This window comes from Drosophila albomicans, unplaced genomic scaffold (genome assembly GCF_009650485.2).
Source record: "Drosophila albomicans strain 15112-1751.03 unplaced genomic scaffold, ASM965048v2 utg000338l_pilon, whole genome shotgun sequence".
Classification (NCBI taxonomy): domain Eukaryota; kingdom Metazoa; phylum Arthropoda; class Insecta; order Diptera; family Drosophilidae; genus Drosophila; species Drosophila albomicans.
Window position 1 is genome coordinate 11,989 of NW_026263618.1, and position 16,996 is coordinate 28,984.

Sequence of the window (16,996 nt, forward strand, 5' to 3'; positions counted from 1 at the left end):
GCAATTGCCCGCCTGTCAGTCTCAATGGGGAATATATTCCCGAAAATCCCACGCCCAAATACCTGGGCATGACGCTTGACAGGCGGTTAACATGGCGCACACACATCCTAAGGAAGAGAAAGCAGGCTGAAGAGAGGCTGAAGCAATTCCAATGGCTCATTGGAAGACGCTCGAAGCTTAAAAGCAAACTTAAACTGCTTGTCTACAAAACCATCATTAAGCCAATCTGGACTTATGGCATCCAGCTGTGGGGCACTGCCTGCAAATCAAACTGCAGGAACATCCAAAGGCTGCAGAACAAGGCTCTGAGAATGGTCTCGAACGCTCATCCTTACCATGACAACAGCACCATCCACGAGGTACTCAGGGTTCCCTGGGTAGAAGATGAAATTCGAAAAGTGAGCACGAATTACATCAATAGGCTCCATAACCACCCAAACACATTGGCCATCAACATCTTGGACAACAGCCAAACCGTCAGAAGACTTAAAAGAAAACACCCCTCGACCTGCCCATGGAGGATGATGATTAGCCCTCCAGAACCCTACCAACCATCTCTTGTGAGAATTTAATCGACAAGGCTGCCTCAAAAAATTTAATTATTGTCCGTACCGACAGATTTTAAATAAATAATTATTGACGAAAAAAAAAAAAAAAAAAAAAAAATGTATAGGTTTTGTGACACGTTTTCTACAATGCTCTTATTTTTATTTAGTATTACCATCTAACGTATCTTTTTGTTGCACTAATTTAATAATACAACAGTAAAACTTCATTATTTTTAACTTTTTTAATCATATTGCCTTCTATATGATTATTTTCATATATTATTTATATATGACTTATGCCGGCAAGACTCACTCCATATACATAGTCATATATATTTCACTTGTGAAAATTTTCTCATATGACATGCCTGCTCGACATCACCACCCCTATATAGGTTTTGTGACACGTTTTCTACAACCAGCTCATTTTACTAAGGTATACCACCTAATGTATCTTTATGTTGCACTAATTTAATAATGCAACAGTAAAACTTCATTATTTTTAACTTTTTTAATCATATTGCCTTCTATATGATTATTTTCATATATTATTTATATATGACTTATGCCGGCAAGACTCACTCCATATACATAGTCATATATATTTCACTTGTGAAATTTTTCTCATATGACATGCCTGCTCGACATCACCACCCCTATATAGGTTTTGTGACACGTTTTCTACAACCAGCTCATTTTACTAAGGTATACCACCTAATGTATCTTTATGTTGCACTAATTTAATAATGCAACAGTAAAACTTCATTATTTTTAACTTTTTTAATCATATTGCCTTCTATATGATTATTTTCATATATTATTTATATATGACTTATGCCGGCATGACACTCCCATATAAATGAGTCATATATATTTCACTTGTGAAATTTTTCATATATGACATGCCTGCCCGACCTCACCACCCCTATATATAGGTTTTGTGACACGTTTTCTACAATGCTCTTATTTTATTTAGTATTACCATCTAACGTATCTTTTTGTTGCACTAATTTAATAATACAACAGTAAAACTTCATTATTTTTAACTTTTTTAATCATATTGCCTTCTATATGATTATTTTCATATATTATTTATATATGACTTATGCCGGCAAGACTCACTCCATATACATAGTCATATATATTTCACTTGTGAAATTTTTCTCATATGACATGCCTGCTCGACATCACCACCCCTATATAGGTTTTGTGACACGTTTTCTACAACCAGCTCATTTTACTAAGGTATACCACCTAATGTATCTTTATGTTGCACTAATTTAATAATGCAACAGTAAAACTTCATTATTTTTAACTTTTTTAATCATATTGCCTTCTATATGATTATTTTCATATATTATTATATATATGACTTATGCCGGCATTACACTCCATATACATAGTCATATATATTTCACTTGTGAAATTTTTCTCATATGACATGCCTGCCCGACCTCACCACCCCTATATAGGTTTTGTGACACGTTTTCTACAACCCGCTCATTTTACTAAGGTCTACCACCTAATGTATCTTTATGTGGCACTATTTTAATAATACAACAGCAAAACTTCATTATTTTTAACTATCAATAATTTGTATTAAATTACTAGTACAATCGTAATTATTGTTTAACATTGTTTAAAATTTTGTCAAAGTTGAACTCATATCTCGGTAGAACCTTATATCATATGGCTGCAGTTCAATAAAAAATTCACCAAGTCCAAAAAATTTTTTTCTCAAGTTAAATTCAAAATCTTATCTCATTTTATTAAAAAACTGTATAAAATGATATATAAAAAGTTTTTTCTACAATTTTCATATGTTGAAATTTTTTGTCAAAGTTGAACTCATATCTCGGTATTTCATACAACCAGCTCGTTTTCAATTTTAACTAAGGTACCACTAGAACCTCATATCATATGGCTGCAGTTCAATAAAAAATTCACCAAGTCCAAAAAAAGGTTTTTTTCTCAAGTTAAATTAAAAATCTTATCTCATTATATTAATAAACAGTATAAAATGCTATTTAAAAAGTTTTTTCTTCAATTTTCATATGTTGAAATTTTTTGTCAAAGTTGAACTCATATTTCGGTAGAACCTCATATCATATGGCTGAAGTTCAATAAAAAATTCAAGTCCAAAAAATTTACCAAGTCCAAAAAATTTTTTTTCTCAAGTTAAATTCAAAATCTTAATTCATTTTATTAAAAAACTATATAAAATGATATATAAAAAGTTTTTTCTTCAATTTTCATATGTTGAAATTTTTTGTCAAAGTTGAACTCATATCTCGGTAGAACCTCATATCATATGGCTGCAGTTCAATAAAAAATTCACCAAGTCCAAAAAATTTTTTTCTCAAGTTAAATTCAAAATCGTATCTCATTATATTAATAAACTGTATAAAATGATATTTAAAAAAGTTTTTTCTTCAATTTTCATATGTTGAAATTTTTTTCAATGTTGAACTCATATCTCGGTAGAACCTCATATCATATGGCTGAAGTTCAATAAAAAATTCACCAAGTCCAAAAAATCTTTTTCTCAAGTTAAATTCAAAATCTTATCTCATTATATTAATAAACTGTATAAAATGATATTAAAAAGTTTTTTCTTCAATTTTCATATGTTGAAATTTTTGTCAAAGTTGAACTCATATCTCGGTAGAACCTCATATCATATGGCTGCAGTTCAATAAAAAATTCACCAAGTCCAAAAAATTTTTTTTTCTCAAGTTAAATTCAAAATCTATCTCATTATATTAATAAACTGTATAAAATGATATTTAAAAAGTTTTTTCTTCAATTTTCATATGTTGAAATTTTTTGTCAATGTTGAACTCATATCTCGGTAGAACCTCATATCATATGGCTGAAGTTCAATAAAAAATTCACCAAGTCCAAAAAATCTTTTTCTCAAGTTAAATTCAAAATCTTATCTCATTATATTAATAAACTGTTTAAAATGATAATTAAAAAGTTTTTTCTTCAATTTTCATATGTTGAAATTTTTTGTCAAAGTTGAACTCATCTCTCGGTAGAACCTCATATCATATGGCTGCAGTTCAATAAAAAATTCACCAAGTCAAAAAAATCTTTTTCTCAAGTTAAATTCAAAATCTTATCTCATTATATTAATAAACTGTATAAAATGATATTTAAAAAGTTTTTTCTTCAATTTTCATATGTTGAAATTTTTTGTCATAGTTGAACTCATCTCTCGGTAGAACCTCATATCATATGGCTGCAATTCAATAAAAAATTCACCAAGTCCAAAAAATTTTTTTCTCAAGTTAAATTCAAAATTGTATCTCATTTTATTAATAAACTGTATAAAATGATATTTAAAAGTTTTTTCTTCAATTTTCATATGTTGAAATTTTTTGTCAAAGTTGAAACTCATCTCTCGGTAGAACCTCATATCATATGGCTGCAGTTCAATAAAAAATTCACCAAGTCCAAAAAATCTTTTTCTCAAGTTAAATTCAAAATCTTATCTCATTATATTAATAAACAGTATAAAATGCTATTTAAAAAGTTTTTTCTTCAATTTTCATATGTTGAAATTTTTTGTCAAAGTTGAACTCATATCTCATGTCTTAATTTGTGCCACTAATATGATGGCGTTCTTTTGCTACCAAACACATAATTGTGTATGAAATAAATGCATACTTAAAATACGCAAGTATTCTGTTCATATAGATACATACATAAATGTATATATATTTTTTTTATATCATGCATATTTTTTAATTTTCGCCACTAATATGATGGCGTCCTTCTGGCTACCAAATTCATGTAATTGCGTACCAAATAAATGTATATTTAAAATACACAAGTATTTTGTACACATAGATATACCATGCATATTTTTAATTTTCGCCACTAATATGATGGCGTCCTTCTGGCTACCAAATAAATATATATAACTAACGCTTACTAAATAAATGCATATTTAAAATATACAAGTATTTTGTACACATAGATATACTATGCATATTCTTAATTTTCGCCACTAATATAATGGCGTTCCTTTTGCTACCAAATAAATATATATAACCAACGCATAATAAATAAATGCATATATAAAATACGCAAGTATTTTGTACACATAGATATACTATGCATATTCTTGATTTTCGCCACTAATATAATGGCGTTCCTTTTGCTACCAAATAAATATATATATAACCAACGCATAATAAATAAATGCATATATAAAATATGCAAGTATTTTGTATACATAGATATACTATGCATATTCTTAATTTTCGCCACTAATATAATGGCGTTCCTTTTGCTACCAAATAAATATATACAACTAACGCATACTAAATAAATGCATATTTAAAATACGCAAGTATTTTGTACACATATTATACCTTTGCATATTCTTAATTTTCGCCACTAATATGATGACGTTCCTTTTGCTACCAAATAAATATATATAACCAACGCATTATAAATAAATGCATATATAAAATACGCAAGTATTTTGTACACATAGATATACTATGCATATTCTTAATTTTCGCCACTAATATAATGGCGTTCCTTTTGCTACCAAATAAATATATATAACCAACGCATAATAAATAAATGCATATATAAAATATGCAAGTATTTTGTATACTTAGATATACTTACTATGCATATTATTAATTTTCGCCACTAATATAATGGCGTTCCTTTTGCTACCAAATAAATATAAATAACTAACGCATACTAAATAAATGCATATTTAAAATACGCAAGTATTTTGTACACATAGTTATACCTTTGCATATTCTTAATTTTCGCCACTAATATGATGACGTTCCTTTTGCTACCAAATAAATATATATAACCAACGCATTATAAATAAATGCATATATAAAATACGCAAGTATTTTGTACACATAGATATACTATGCATATTCTTAATTTTCGCCACTAATATAATGGCGTTCCTTTTGCTACCAAATAAATATATATAACCAACGCATAATAAATAAATGCATATATAAAATATGCAAGTATTTTGTATACATAGATATACTTACTATGCATATTATTAATTTTCGCCACTAATATAATGGCGTTCCTTTTGCTACCAAATAAATATATATAACTAACGCATACTAAATAAATGCATATTTAAAATACACAAGTATATTTTGTACACATAGATATATTATTTATTTATATATATATAATATATTTATATATTATATAAATTTTCTTCTTATATGCGTAATTGTATAACACATAATTAATAATTATGCATACAATTTTGCATATTTATATATATATATATATATATATATATTTTTTTTATATATGCCTTAAACATATATATTTTATCGAATCGTCAAGCAAAGGATAAGCTTCAGTGGATCGCAGTATGGCAGCTGCTCAACCACTTACAACACCTTGCCTGTTATAAAAGTCGTTTACAATTGATTCAAGGCTTTGTCATTGTATTAAATAATGTTTTAATATATAACTAGCGCGGCACCAGGTGATCGAAGATCCTCCCAATTTACTATGTTATATGTAACATTGGCATCACATCCATCGTCGTCTATTAAATGAATAATAAACTTTTAATGGTTTAGAAGCCATACAATGCAAATTGCCCCTTATTTATCATTGCAGTCCAGCACGGATACGACCTTAGAGGCGTTCAGGCATAATCCAACGGACGTAGCGTCATACCACTGTTCGCTCGAACAAGTATTGTGCCATTGGTCCGTACCTGCGGTTCCTCTCGTACTACGCAGGAATGCTGTCGCAACAACGTTTTGTCATTAGTAGGGTAAAACTAACCTGTCTCACGACGGTCTAAACCCAGCTCACGTTCCCTTGCATGGGTGAACAATCCAACGCTTGGTGAATTTTGCTTCACAATGATAGGAAGAGCCGACATCGAAGGATCAAAAAGCGACGTCGCTATGAACGCTTGGCCGCCACAAGCCAGTTATCCCTATGGTAACTTTTCTGACACCTCTTGTTAAAAACTCTTTAAACCAAAAGGATCGATAGGCCGAGCTTTTGCTGTCCCTGTGTGTACTGAACACCGAGATCAAGTCAGCATTTGCCCTTTTGCTCTATGTGTGGTTTCTGTCCGCACTGAGCTGGCCTTGGGACACCTCCGTTATTATTTGAGAGATGTACCGCCCCAGTCAAACTCCCTACCTGGCAATGTCCTTGAATTGGATCATACCTGAGTAATTGGAGTTATACCAAATTTTTAATTTAAGAACACATAAATGCACTCTCTCATTAATGAATTTGTTTGCGATTATATAACAAACTCGTGATACTTTGATCAAGAAGCTTGCATCAAAACCCAATACCATAAGATATAATAAATATATCCGTATAATGGCTAGGAAATGATACACGTTCCATTTAATCAAGTAAGTAAGGAAACAATAAGAGTAGTGGTATTTCATTGTCGATACTAAACCGAAATTTAATATCTCCCACTTATTCTACACCTCTTATGTCTCCTTACACTGCCAGATTAGAGTCAAGCTCAAAAGGGTCTTCTTTCCCCGCTAATTATTCCAAGCCCGTTCCCTTGGCTGTGGTTTCGCTAGATAGTAGATAGGGACATATAAATTCCGGTGTTTTACGTGTGCACCTGTCACAAGTGACTTATCACACGGTGCCCGAGCACAGGGATCAATTTAAGCATGATCAGCGCCCCCTTGGAATTCACCGCAGGTACACATTTGAAGAGCCAGTTGTTTGGACTGGACACTTCCTCCTGTGTGGGAGCGAGGCCCACCTAAAACCTCTGCCGATCTGTGGTTCACGGCAACCGGTTGTATTACGCAACTCCACGTCGAGCACTCCGCTCTCTCCGCATTTGGATATAAACCACAGCCACCACGATGCTCCCGAAGGGCCACAACCCGTGCCAGGACGGACAAAAGTCCGCGGGCACCTGGCTCCCGTGGTACCAGAAGACCTCCGGTCAGGTTTCGTACCACAAGGGTACTACCAATTTAACTCCAAACAGTTAGCGTTGGTGACGCACCTCGAGAATCGCTTCGTACGATAAGTGGAGGTCCACTGTGGTGAAATTCTAAGACCCGTCATCCACACGGGTGAGGCCAGTTTTAGCTTTTCAGCTCGGGACTGACAGCCCAAAAAGAAATTATCCGTTTAGTCGCCTCATACGACAAGCAGGGATAAGCTGTGGAGGAATTCTAAGACCCACCAACCACACGGGTGATGCAGTTTTAGCCATTCAGCTCGGGACTGACAGCCCAAAAAGAAATTATCCGTTTAGTCGCCTCATACGACAAGCAGGGATAAGCTGTGGAGGAATTCTAAGACCCGCCAACCACACGGGTGATGCAGTTTTAGCCATTCAGCTCGGGACTGCCGGCCCATTCGTCGCCTCCTGGTACAACAATTGCCGACGCCTTGTGAACACGGCATCGGCAAATGTTTGCAATAGCTGCATCCTCTCCTGTGTCGCCACCGCTCCAGAAACCCTCCAGACGCCATGCAGGTATTCGATCCCAAGTCCATCGAGGTGACGCAAATCTGCATATATGGGGCATACACACAGAACGTGCAGCGCATCTTCGCTATCCGCACCGCATAGACATGCAGGCGTTCCGCTTAGACGTCTCTCATGTAGAAATGCATTCAGCGATCCATGGCCTGTCAGCAGGAATCCAGCACGTAGGCTGAAACCGAAGTCTCGCCTGCTGAAGACGAACCCAGCATCCGGGATAAAAAGATGAGTCACCCGGCCGGGTTCATCACCATTATCCCATCTGCTTTGCCACTCCTGCAGCACACGGTCGTCCAGCATCGCCATCTTCTGCTTGTGATCAAGACCCGACAGATCTTGACCAAACAGCCAGTCGCTCTCCTCCAGCGGGTGATCGCGCTTGAGTTTGAAACTGATTGCCAATTTCTTGGCAGCCAGATCAAACGGGGGAACACCAGCAAGAACTTGCAGTGCCACAGTGGACACTGTACGGCACACCGGTAGGAATCCAAGAAGGATGCGCCTTTGGCAGGACAGTAGGTGCATCCTGGCCCTTACTCGTCTCATCGCCGTGGCATACCACACTGAGGCACCAAATAGCGCACAAGGCACCATGAGTCCAGTGTAAATGGTCCGCTTGGCACGGGGACTGATCCCCCAGTCGACCCGTAGTACGCGTGCCAAAACACCAACGACTCCGCTCAGCCGATCACGTAAAGACGCGATATGCGGGTTGAAATTCAACCGCTCGCCGACCGTGATGCCCAGATACCGGTATTTTGTCAACGTAGGGCAGGCTTGCTCCAGCAAACCGTACCCCCGGATGCCTATTAGCCGATAATTGGCCTTTCAGCAACATGACAGCCGTCTTACTGGTGGAGACGGACACGCCTACCTCTGTTCCCCAAGCTCCTACGATGGACATGTACTCCGCTCCTTTCGACTCCAGATCGTTTCGGGAGTTTCCCTCAACGAGAAGTAGCAAGTCGTCTGCATACGCGCTCAGTTTGCACAAAGGCTCCAAGCGCCGAAGAAGCACATCCATCATGAGGTTCCAAATGAATGGACCACTGATGGAGCCCTGTGGGCAACCTCTGGTCACCAGCACAGATGCTTCCTCGTATCTGCTGACGATGCACGCACTCCTGCCAGAGAAGAAGCTTCGCCACAAGCTGGCTTCTCGGCAGCCTGAGTCGATCAGCCGGCGTAGCACAGCATCCCACTCCACGTGGTCAAATGCTCCTTTGAAATCCACGAAGATTCCGAGTACATATCTTGCCGGGCTGGCGTCGACAGTACTCTTCACGTGTCTCCAGGCATCCTCCACACAGCGTCCAGGTTGAAATCCAAATTGCCATCTGCAGCCCTCTGGGAGCATGTCCTTCATTCGGCTGACCATGATACCCTCGAGCACCTTACCAAAGACTGGTAGCAGACATATACCACGATAAGAGCCAGGATCGCTCCTGTCCTTATCGGGCCCCTTGAGAAGTGGCACAACGCGCGGGCGTTTCCACTCAGAAGGGAAATGTCCTTCGGCTAAACAGCGGGAATACAACGCTGTAAGATGCTGCGGAATAGCACGCCAAACCTCTTTACAGATCACTCCAGTGATGCCGTCCATGCCAGGCGAGCGTCTGCTCCGTAGCCTGGCGACACAAGCACTCACTTCGTACTCGTCGAGTGTGGGCGGAAGCACATCTGGGATGGCAATCGGTGCATTCGACTCCGCAACGGGGAAAAAGTTACGGAGGAGCACTTTCGCACAGTCGTGCCATGTTACGACTGGCTCGCCATTTACCCGAAGGCAGCCCAGCTCGGAATTCCGTTTGTGACGTCGGCAAATCCTGTAGACATGCCCCCAGGGGTCATCCCGATTATCTCCAACGAAGCGACGCCAGTTGTCCTCCTTTGCCGACAGAATAAGCTTCTTGTACTGACCCACGGAGATCCGCAGGTCGGTAGCAAGTCGCCCTGCTTCATCGCTGCCACGACGACGAGCATTCTGTAGCCGCCGCCTCAGTCTCCTGACCTCTCGGCGCTTCGTACTGAGGTTGGCATTCCACCAGACCACTTTCCGAACGGCTCTCGGCTGCCTGCGTCCAAATACATGGTCGCATACACTGTGCACCAGTGCACGCGTTGCAGACACCTGGTCATCAATGGACATCTCCGTGTAGTCCTGCGGGAATTCCTCAAGCTTGCATACAAGCTCACCACGGAACGACTGCCAACGTGCATTGGAGAAGTTCCAGGACGGAACAGGAGCATCGCTCTCAACTGTGTCTCTGGGGTCTCGCGTCACCTCAACACAAATCGTGTTGTGGTCACTGAGGTCCCACTCGTCCACTCTCCAGTCATATGCGGCCCACATAAGCGCTGCTTCGTTGGCAATCGTGACGTCGATATCACTCTGTCCGCGGTGATTATCGAACGTATACAAACTACTGACCTCATTTAGCACGCCGGCTCGGGATTCTAGAATCCATTCGGTCAGCAGCTCACCCCTTCGGCGGTTCAAGTCGCCACGAGCACGCTCGAGCGATTTGCTGAACCACAAGGGGGACACTGCATTCGCATCCAAGCCACAGATAACCGGATTGCTACCAGCCAGTAGTAGCACGGCATCTAGATACGCAAGGTACGGTTCCAAATCAGTGTTGTATTGGCAGTACACGGAGCTCAGGAAGATTGAGCCAAATCTTCCAGTGACACTCACGCATACGCCAAAGTCCGTGATGAGCGACTCAATAGGCATACAGATGGCATCCGGGTCGTCCAAAAAGATGGCAGCCTTCAAACGCCGATCAGCAAACACACCCGCATCCCGGCTGGAATGCCCGTAATGCCGTGTCTTTTGTCGACGTATGGTTCCTGCACCAAAGCGAACATGTGGCGGGAGTCTCGCACCCGAGTTGCAAACTCAACGGTAGCGGCTCGACCTCGACCACAATTAGCTTGGATGAAGCTAAACATTTTAATGTCTAGCTTGCACCCTTTCTAAGACCGCACCATATATTGGGCACGTCTCCGACAGCATGTAATGCCCGGAGGGAAGCCCCTTGAAACGGCAGTTTCGGCAGTCCACCGGGCTAGCACATTTCAACGCTACATGGCCGGTCTGCCCGCATTGGCGGCATACTTCGTTTTTCAATCGGCATTGTGAAACCTTGTGGTCGAATCCCACACAGCGATGACACGCGTATGTTCGGACGAGCGACCTACAGCGGAAGGAAAACCACTTGATGTAGACCCGTCCGGTCTTATCAAGCACCGCTTGCGCCTTTTCGTCACATTCTAGTGTCAGATTGATTCTGACACCGTCAGTGACCGACCACGGCTTCGACGCCATATGCACCATCTTCTTGAAGGCCGACGGCGAGAACTCCTCCTTGAAGTGGTTCTCATAGAGCTCGTCCATGAAGACTTCCGGTAGAATCGCTGTGTCCACGTCGAACACGGTGACTTTCGACCTCACTCCACGGTTGCGCTCAACCTCCAGACCGACCTCGTTGAACTTCGCGTTGGCCACCACTTTTTTGATTTCACTTCTTGACGGCGTACGAATGACGGCGCCACCGCGCTTCAATTCACGGATTTCGTGAACCCTAACGCCCAGAGCTGGAGCAACTTGGCTCATTACCTTATCGGCAATCTCCTTGCCCGACACTGTCGGGTCCTTGCTCGTCACCACAGCCGACCACGTTTCCACGGGCTTCTTGGCTGCAGGAGCATTTCGAGGTGCGGCAATCGGGGCAACGCCGGAGACAGCTCTGGTGCCAGCACCACTCGTACTTGGGGCCGTAAAGGGCGCAGCAGCTGGTTGGCACAACGCAACCTTCGTCTCCAAAACGGCGTTTCGCACAACTAGCGCGGTCACCAGCTCGCCAAGCCGGGCAGTTGCCTCCAAAACGGCGATGGCCGCTTCCGGCGCCATTCCAGCGCGCAGCACAGCGGACCTCACCGTCTGGTCTACACCCGCCAGCTGAGCCAATACGGCATCAGACCCTTCCTTCACCACACTGGCAGCAACAAAATTACCAGCAGGAGCTGGACAGGCAGGCCCGCTCATTCGGGCGATAGCCTCCACCGTAGCGGGTGCAGGGGCGGCAGTAGCAGCAGCAACTCCATCGGCGACTCCAGCGGCGGTTCCAGCAGCGGTTCCAGCGGCGGCTCCAGCGGCGGATCCAGTGGCGACATCGTTGACGGCTGCTCCATCGGCGTTGGCTCCAATGAAGGAGACAGCCAGCCGCTTGGCAGAGGAGGCATCGTCGCTCGCAACCAAGATGGGCGACGATACAGCCCTATTCCGCGCCCGTCTGCTCCTTTTCTCTTTCACTTTTGGGCGATCCTCTGAAATGGACATTTCAGACTCGCTACACACACTCGACATTCCGCGCATTTTTTATTGTTCATCACAACAACCGCAGAAGAAATACTGCAAGCAGTAAAACCCAAGCAGTGCAACCAGTACACTTGTGGCAAGCAGTGTACTCAGTGTAAGGTCCAAATTAACAAGCTTTTGTCCGTGACAAAAACTGTGTGCTTTTCTCAACTTTCTTATTTTCTTCTTCTTCTTTTATTGCTATTCACTGAAAGAACTAGGAGAGAACTAGAACTAGAACTAGAACTAGAACTAGAACTAGAACTAGAACTAGAACTTTTTTTTCACGCACGTGGTATTAATTTTCCACAAAAGAAATTAAATTTCTCGGAAAATCTAAGTGTCACTGTCACTATTTTCTATCCAAATTATTGCGTTTAGGTTCCCGCACGGGACACACTAAATTCCGTCTTTGTCGGCACTGTTTTTATCGTGTTACGCGATTTTCGTACGGAGCGCACGGGACGCACGTCTGCTCACTTCGGAAGTTCGTTCGCAACGAGTAGATAGGGACAGTAGGAATCTCGTTAATCCATTCATGCGCGTCACTAATTAGATGACGAGGCATTTGGCTATTTTTATTTTGTAGGAAATGAATTTGCCCACACAACAATGCCATATATGAATGGCACGTCATATGACTGTTTTCCCTTTACTTTGTACACAATAGATGTTGGCCAGTGTAGTTGACTTTCAATGAGGAAAGTAAACCTCGGTGCTAACCCACTCCTTGGCGATATCCAGTATGGAACATGAACGTCTTAAAGCCGCAGACTCCGCCATCTACCACCCTGGTACTGATAATATTGCTATCACCAGCGTTAAGGACTCCCAGTGCTCTCAGTCGTTTTACCGACCGATAGCTCCAGATGCCCCTCCAGTTTAGCGTAGCAGAAACGATTTTAATGTCCTCATGTGCCCGATAATCCCGAACCAGAGCCGTTCGTACGTCCTGTCTGTCGTAGATCTCAACCTTACTCTGATGAGCTTGGTCAAGATCAAGTCCGTCAGTCACAACCTGAGCGTCGATCACTATAGTGTGATCTGGTCGGAAACCCACCAGGTCCGGCTTATATATCCTGTTCTCTCCCTGCAGACTTGGTTCAGCAATGACAGAGTAGCCTCTCGTCTCAAGTCCCCGCTTGAGATAATTAGCTACACTGTTGTGTCTAGCCACCCGCCTCCCATGCGTACGATGACCACTTCTGCAGAATGTGGTTTAGTGATTCGGGAGCATCACATCCTGCACGACACTGCCTCTCCAATTCGTGCCTTCCCCTCGTGGTACGAGACCGCGTGGGTAGGGCATTTATCCGCAGTTTGATCCCCATTCAAATAAGCTTTTCCAGTTAACAAACGCGTGGGTGCGACAACCCACCCGTGTTGCGGAGCATAACGCCCTGCTTCACGGAGACCGCTACCATCAACAGAGGAGTGCAACCTATCGCCCAGTACGAATCGATCAAAAGGCGTGTATCCAGAGCCGCGTCTCCCGATGCCTTGCACCTATCTCGGGCCCTCCGAATTTCCGCACTAAGGAACGAACTGGCCGTCTCGGATTGCTCGAGGTGGGGCCATTTTATGTTCGTTAGCCTCTGTATGCGCGCATTGGAGCTGTCCTTCGAACTGAGGACACCGAGACCCCACTTGTTGTGGGGGCATGGAAGAATGCTTACTGACACACCTTAAGAGAGTCATAGTTACTCCCGCCGTTGACCCGCGCTTACTTGAATTTCTTCACTTTGACATTCAGAGCACTGGGCAGAAATCACATTGTGTCAACACCCGCTAGGGCCATCACAATGCTTTGTTTTAATTAGACAGTCGGATTCCCCAAGTCCGTGCCAGTTCTGAATTGATTGTTTTAATTGATAATCGTTATAATTTAAAAGAACTAGCTGGTTGCCCAACTAGTATTCTTAAAAATTTTAGCAAGAAAGTTCCACAATTGGCTACGTACTAAACTATCGGGGGAACAAGAAACTACCATAAATGATAGAACTCTATTTACCAGAACGAGCACATAAACCATGTTATTGTTTCCCAATCAAGCCCGACTATCTCAATCTTCAGAGCCATCCTTATCCCGAAGTTACGGATCTAATTTGCGACTTCCCTTACCTACATTATTCTATCGACTAGAGACTCTTCACCTTGGAGACCAGCTGCGGATATTGGTACGGCCTGTTTGAGAAGTTTGCGTGTCCCCACCATAAATTTTCAAGGTCCGAGGAGAAAATATCGACACAACAGTATATATGTCATGCTCTTCTAGCCCATCTACCATATCTCTCTGCGAAAGACTTCCATGGTAGTACGGCTATAAAACAGAAAAGAAAACTCTTCCGATATCTCTCGACGGCTTCTTTATGGTCGTTCCTGTTGCCAGGATGAGCACGAGGCCCATATTTAATAACAAACGGATACTCAACAGGTTACGGAATTGGAACCGTATTCCCTTTCGTTCAAAATTATTCAAGTTTTTTAATTATGACAAAATATATAAATTTTAGTTACTTTTTTTTACTTGAAAAATTTTCGGCTTTCGCCTTGAACTTAGGACGACTAACTCGTGATCAACCACTGTTCACACGAAACCCTTCTCCACTTCAGTCCTCCAAGGTCTCATTCGATTATTTGCTACTACCACCAAGATCTGTACCAATGACGGCTCCATGCAGGCTTACGCCAAACACTTCTAAGCACACCATTGTAACCTTCCTACTCACTAAAGTTTCAAAATTTATATTACAAGTAATATAAATCATCTACTTTAGCGGTAATGTATAGGTATACAACTTAAGCGCCATCCATTTTAAGGGCTAGTTGCTTCGGCAGGTGAGTTGTTACACACTCCTTAGCGGATTTCGACTTCCATGATCACCGTCCTGCTGTTTTAAGCAACCAACGCCTTTCATGGTTTCTGAATGAGTTGTTAATTTGGGCACCGTAACATTACGTTTGGTTTCATCCCACAGCGCCAGTTCTGCTTACCAAAAGTGGCCCACTGGGCACATTATATCATAACCTTAAAACTTCATATCAAGAAAGTTAAGGTTCTTACCCATTTAAAGTTTGAGAATAGGTTAAGATCGTTTCGACCCTAAGGCCTCTAATCATTCGCTTTACCAGATAAGATTATTTTATACAACAGTTAAATGCACCAGCTATCCTGAGGGAAACTTCGGAAGGAACCAGCTACTAGATGGTTCGATTGGTCTTTCGCCCCTATACTCAATTCTGACAATCGATTTGCACGTCAGAACTGTTTCGGTCTTCCATCAGGGTTTCCCCTGACTTCAACCTGATCAAGTATAGTTCACCATCTTTCGGGTCACAGCATATATGCTCAAGGTACGTTCCAGTTAGAGGCATAAATAATATAAATATTATTATACATAACTATATAGAACGCCCCGGGATTGCGTTAATCAACTATAAATAGTTAAAAAACTAATCCCAATAATAGTCAAGTTAATTACGCTATTAGGTTTATATCCCAATAACTTGCACATATGTTAGACTCCTTGGTCCGTGTTTCAAGACGGGTCCCGAAGGTATCCTGAATCTTTCGCATTGTTAATCATACAAGTGCTTATAATAAACATAAAAATCAATGATAATCATGCCATTATATAATTTCCGAAAAATTAACGCACTGTACTCATATAATCTATCAGCACTTTATCAAATTTTTGAAATTTATTTTATGTTAAAATGCAAGCACTCTAATTTAAATAAACTCTTATCAAATTGTTTGATAAATTCCATACATGCTAATAGATTACAATGTCCTTATATGGAAAAAATGCACACTATCGTTATAATATTGATTAAATATTACAATTCTAATGATGAATTTTCCATAACGGATATTCAGGTTCATCGGGCTTAACCTCTAAGCAGTTTCACGTACTATTTAACTCTCTATTCAGAGTTCTTTTCAACTTTCCCTCACGGTACTTGTTTTACTATCGGTCTCATGGTTATATTTAGTTTTAGATGGAGTTTACCACCCACTTAGTGCTGCACTATCAAGCAACACGACTCTTTGGAAACATCATCTAATAATCATTAACGTTATACGGGCCTGGCACCCTCTATGGGTAAATGGCTCATTTAAGAAGGACTTAAATCGTTAAATTTCTCATACTAGAATATTGACGTTCCATACACTGCATCTCACATTTGCCATATAGACAAAGTGACTTAGTGCTGAACTGATTTCTTTTCGCTCGCCGTACTAAGAAATCCTTGTTAGTTTCTTTTCCTCCCTAATTAATATGCTTAAATTCAGGGGTAGTCCCATATGAGTTGAGGTTGTTTAATTACACTTATAGACAATTCTCTGCCTATTTTGAAATATTACTATTTTTTCTTGGAAGGTCATAATATTCACACAAATTATCTTTCAACCATATCTCGTTAATAAGAGGCAATTTCTAGTTTATAAATAATAATATATTTTATGCTAGACATCCTCAATATTATTTGAAATGAATAAAAGAACATATAATTCTTCAAATTTCTCATGCAACAGGAGTTTTTAGTATTTTTCATTTATTAATC

General features: G+C 40.8%; 1 pseudogene; it reads right to left on the minus strand.

Moving 5' to 3' along the window:
* Positions 1 to 5,890: 5,890 nt before the first annotated feature.
* Positions 5,891 to 16,750, minus strand: LOC127566312 (large subunit ribosomal RNA; annotated as a pseudogene).
* Between the last annotated feature and the right edge of the window lie 246 nt (positions 16,751 to 16,996).